The sequence below is a fragment of the Vigna unguiculata genome, chromosome 3 (assembly GCF_037176805.1).
Source record: "Vigna unguiculata cultivar grain cowpea cultivar isolate G323 ecotype 2 chromosome 3, ASM3717680v1, whole genome shotgun sequence".
NCBI classification, from domain to species: domain Eukaryota; kingdom Viridiplantae; phylum Streptophyta; class Magnoliopsida; order Fabales; family Fabaceae; genus Vigna; species Vigna unguiculata.
This window is the reverse complement of record NC_140794.1, coordinates 32,942,151-32,947,641: the sequence shown is the minus strand read 5'-3', so window position 1 is coordinate 32,947,641 and position 5,491 is coordinate 32,942,151. Positions and strand designations below refer to the sequence as shown.

Below are 5,491 nucleotides of genomic sequence, written 5' to 3'. Positions count from 1 at the left end.
AATCAGAAGAAAACTTAATATATGAAAAAAAAAAGAAACTTTTGGATTGTTGAATACCAAAATGATATAAAAAACAACGGAACCATCGTAGTATTTAAAAATAGATTCAAAAAGAAAGTTGGTTATTCTATTGTTTATTATTTAAGGATCCGGATCCAAAAGACCTAGTAGATTTTGTACTTCTTTTTTCTTTGATAGAAAAAAAGAAATTTGTAAATGTAGAAACAAAATTCATCGAAGAAAATACTCTACTCTATCCATAGAGGAAAAAATGAATTGCATAAGTACAAAAGCCGTATGCATCAATACGCAGAAAATGCTTGTACGGTTATTGAATATACTTTTTGCCCTTTATCTTATTTGTCTTTGTCCCTTTTCTGTTACCTTTATTTTGGGAATAAAGACAATCTTTAGCAATCTACCAATATAGTAAAAAGAATTCTAAAAAGATTTATCAAGATAAGGGAAATACTACTTAAGTGATATAATCAGGGTAATGATCCACCAACCTGCTAGTTCTTTTTATGAGGCACAAGCGGGAGAATTTGTCCTGGAAGCGGAAGAGCTACTGAAAATGCGTGAAACTATCACAAGGGTTTATGTACAAAGAACGGGCAAACCTTTATGGGTTATATCGGAAGACATGGAAAGGGATGTTTTTATGTCAGCAGCAGAAGCCCAAGCTCATGGAATTGTAGATCTTGTAGCAGTTGAATAAAAAATTGGTGGCAAAGGTTATTCTAATTAAATACAAGATTGGAAATTTAATTTTTTACTCTATCTTACTTTACATTTTAAAATAAAATCTCTAAGAGTTAATCTATTAATATAGTATATATAATTAATATAGGCTATAAATAAGGAATATAGAATATAAGTAATTCACGGTTAGGATAGATCTAAACCTGCTCATTATACAAAAATATAGATATATATAGTACGACTTACCATGCCAACTATGAAACAACTTATTAGAAACACAAGACAGCCAATCCGAAACGTCACAAAATCCCCAGCTCTTCGGGGATGCCCTCAACGTCGAGGAACGTGTACCAGGGTGTATGTGCGACTCGTTCAGCTTAAATACTAAGAAAAAACAAATTAAAATTTTTCAGTATTGGTAATCAGTTAAGATAGTGTGAATGCAAAAACTACATTCACACTATCTTAACTTAATATATAATTCTTTTCTATATAATTATATAATTCTTTACATTCTTCTATCTTGTATAAAATTTATGGTTTCGATTGGTGCAAAACCAATAATACACATTTGCAATTTCATATGAGAAGGACTTTCCCATCGGTAACAAAAAAAAGTTACCCGTTAAGCGGAGAAAATACTATTTCAATTAAAAATAAAGTATGTCCTTAATGAATGTATTTTGATGGATTTTGTAAGAATGGAATAAGAGGGTCAGCTACCCAGCAAATTTTCATAATTAAATACCGTTACTATAGAATTAGATTTGGTTGTGAAAAAACCTACTTACTCAATATTGCATGGGTAGAGCCACAGAGTGTGAACTGTACAAGTTAACAATAACATTCATTAAATGAATCAAAAATGAAAATAAAAAGGCTCCGGTGTATAGAGAGGACCTGGTCATTTCTAAAAAAAATCATAGAAACGAAGGAACCCACCAATTCATTATAAAAATATGTGTCCTATTTCATTTACTATTTTTATTTTATTTGATATCTAGTATCTATACAATTTCTGATTTTGAGGTTAAATGTTTAATATAAAAAATCGTGGTTGGGGCGGTTATAGTAGCAAGAGCCGTTGGAATTTTTTTTTATACATCGGAAGAATCCATTTTTGTTATTAATAGACTAGGAAGAAAAAAAGAATAACTGAAAAATGAAAAAGTTATTCCTGAAAATATCATTTATTAAATGACCAGAATTAAACGAGGATATATAGCTCACAAACGGAGGACAAAAATTCGTTTATTCGTATCAAGTTTTCGCGGAGCTCATTCAAGACTTACCCGAACTATTACTCAACAGAAATTGAAAGCTTTAGTTTCGGCTCATCGGGATAGAGATAGGAAAAAAAGAGATTTTCGTGGTTTATGGATTAGTCGAATAAATGCAGTAATTCGCGAGAATCAAAAAGTATCTTATATTTATAATAATTTAATGAATAGTCTATACACCAAGCAATTGCTTCTTAATCGTAAAATAGTTGCACAAATTGCTATATTAAAAGAGAATTGTCTTTTTATGATTGCCGATAATATCATAAAAACTTAAAACCCCTTATTTACTGCAGGAAGGTATAGACTAGAAATTTGTTTATTTTGATAGCTTTATCATACGATAAAGCTATCAAAATAAACAACCATGCTTAAAAAATTATTCTTCGTTACCTATTATCTTTTTTATTCCAACAAAAAAATCAAATGGAATTATCCTAATTTTGAACAAAACATCAATCCATGTTTAATTCGAATCTAAATTCAAATTGGATTTCGAATTTTTAATTTCTATTTTTTTTTCTTAAAGGAGTAATTTTAGCAGTCGACTCGCTTTTTTCAAATTGTTTTTCGTTATTAAGAAAAGGTAACGAAGATAAAATACGAGCTTGTTTTATAGCAACAGTAATTAATCGTTGTTGTTTTAAGGTCAATCTATTTACACGTCTAGATAATATTTTTCCTTGTTCACTAATAAATCGACAAATTAAACCCATGTTTTTATAATCAATTCGGTCCCCCGATTGAATCGGGGGCAAACGTCTACGAAAAGATCGCTTGGATTTAATAAAGAGTCGCTTAGGTTTTTCCATAGTTTATTTATTCCTATTCCAAAAATAACATTGATTTAAATAAATATAATTATAATAAAGGATTTGTATTTTTTTTCTTCTTTAGCATATGTTGTTATATAACGACGGGGACATCATTTTCTCAATTCCAATCGACTAGGCGTATTGTGTCGATTCTTGTTAGTAATCTATCTAGAAATACCGCTTTATTCCTTATTTAGACTCTTTTTATCACAACCAGTACCTTCCAAAAGAACACTTACTCGGATATCTTTACCCTTGGACATGACCCTCCTTTGGGTTTTTAATTCACTTATAACTCTTTTCGGATTCGAATCTAAGAATCTAAGAAAAAGATGAAAACAACTAAGATAAGATAAAAAAGAAGAATTCGAAAAATTATGAAAGATTTCGTTCCAATTTAATTGAATCTAGTACAAAAAGAATACAAGGATCTGTAACTATATTTCGTTTCAAATTGCCAGTATTTTCGTTTTTTTAAAGTATTTTTTATGATATTGTTGCCCCAACCTATGGATTTCTGCTTTCACTTTCTTTTTCATAGGAATTGAATTAATAATTCAATTCCATTGAAGCCTGGACCAGATCCCGATCCCGAGTGTCACTCCGAATTTCAATGAGGCCAATTTAATCTTTCGTCTTTATCTTTCCTAAAAAAAAAAAAAAGAAGAGTAGGTTAATTACACATATTTAATATATAATTGGACCTTTCATCTTCTTCACCCCTTCCCGTGTCAATAACTAAAATTAAAAAAAGGGGAATATCAATGCATCTGGAAAAAAACGATTGATCTCTATCAATAGACCCGCCAAAGCCCCGAACCATAAAGTACTTACTACTGGTGCCACGGAAAGATATGTTTTTAGATCTCGCATTTCAAATCCTCCTTTCTTTTTATTATTTAAGTATTTTTTCTCTGTTGATATATATCAACAGAGAAAAATGTGGAAAACAAGACAAAGATTCTTTACAATAACACTATAAACAAATGGAAAAGGGATGTAGCGCAGCTTGGTAGCGCGTTTGTTTTGGGTACAAAATGTCACGGGTTCAAATCCTGTCATCCCTATCCCTAACAATTACTTATTCTATGATATTCCGTATTCTATAATATTCCATATTCTATGAGATGAGCAATAAACCGGGAACCTGTGAAGACGAATTCCAATTGAACATACATACTGAATATCTATATGCAAAATGGATTTGGATCATATAATTTTATGAAAACAAAACGCTCTTAGTTCAGTTCGGCAGAACGCGGGTCTCCAAAACCCGATGTCGTAGGTTCAAATCCTACAGAGCGTGATTCTAGTATTATTCGCCTGATAATTACACTGAAATAATTGAACATTCAAAAGAAAGTCTGAATTTTATCCTTGTCGATTAGGATTAAACTAAATAAATAGGGAATCACAAAAAAAGAGACATTAATGAATCAAAGATCCAACTGATCACCTCGTCGGTATTGTAAATATGCAGTTACAAATAATCCAGCCAAAGTAATAGGAATTAAACCTAACACGATTCCAAATAGAAAAACTTCAATCATTTTTATTTGTTCGAAAAGTAAAAAGAAAGGTAATATAATATCTAGCCTTAAACATAAATCTGTATTGATCATAAATCTCAACGATCGAGAATTGTAAATTGACATAGTAAGGAATTCTAGAATGTCTTATACCAAAATTTACTATTCCTCTCAAAATTACAAATCAAATAAGTCGTATTTTACTAAGACCAATAAATAGAGACGAGGTTATAATTAAAACCGATAGTAAAAAACCGAAATAACTAGTGATAGTGGGCATATAGAAACTAAATGAAATATGTTCGTTCTTTTTATACATATGTTTATAAAGCACTTCCCTAAATTTCCATTTTTGAGAGAAAAAAGAAGATAAAAAATCCTACTTGAAAGATACAATTCAAAATTGGCAATTCCTCAATAAATTCAATTATTAGAGACGAAAAAAAAAAAAAGAAATAGAGTAACATAATTTAGAAATAAATTCCTCATCTGTTACATCTACCCATCCTGTGATTTCAAATCAACATACTTCTTAATCAACTCAGGAATTAAGTAAACTGATCTAATGAAAATATTTAGTATTATTCTATAGATATCCAATAGAATTCTGTTTATATTGGAAAAAGAAAAGAAAAATTATGAATATTCAAACAAAGAATAATAACTCTGTTATTTCATTTTATTTCACTTTGAATTAATGTAGAAGAAAATAGAAAAAAAGATCTTCAACAACCACAAAAAATATATTTATTGATTTGGCAATAATTGAATTATTAAAATAGAAAATCTACTTTATGAATTATCTACTTTATTAATTATTAGAAACCCTTTTCTCATATTCCGATTTTAATGGATCTTTAGTTTCTAATCCAAAACTAATAATTTGAAATGTTAAGAACCTTCCTTTTATACTATTACTCTAAAAATTTAATATAAAAAAAATTTTTATATACCCAAACTTTGCAAAATTTTCTATCGGATTTTTGACTACATAGAGACAATCAATGAAAAAAGAAGAAAAAAATCTAGTACTAAAATTTTACACTGATTGTGAAATTTCATTGCTCTGTTAGAAGAAGGATAGCTATACTGATTCGGTATACTCAAAAGACACCGTTGGTACAAAATGGACGATCTAACAAGGATTCTATTTCAGTAAATTTCG

The 5,491-nt window shown here is 29.4% G+C and overlaps 2 non-coding genes across 2 annotated transcripts; both read left to right on the top strand.

Moving 5' to 3' along the window:
- Positions 1-3,790: 3,790 nt before the first annotated feature.
- On the top strand, positions 3,791-3,864 carry TRNAP-UGG (transfer RNA proline (anticodon UGG)). Its single transcript has one exon. It is a non-coding gene; the product is annotated as a tRNA-Pro (tRNA).
- Positions 3,865-4,029: 165 nt separating this feature from the next.
- Positions 4,030-4,103, top strand: TRNAW-CCA (transfer RNA tryptophan (anticodon CCA)). Its single transcript has one exon. It is a non-coding gene; the product is annotated as a tRNA-Trp (tRNA).
- The last annotated feature ends 1,388 nt before the right edge of the window (positions 4,104-5,491 follow it).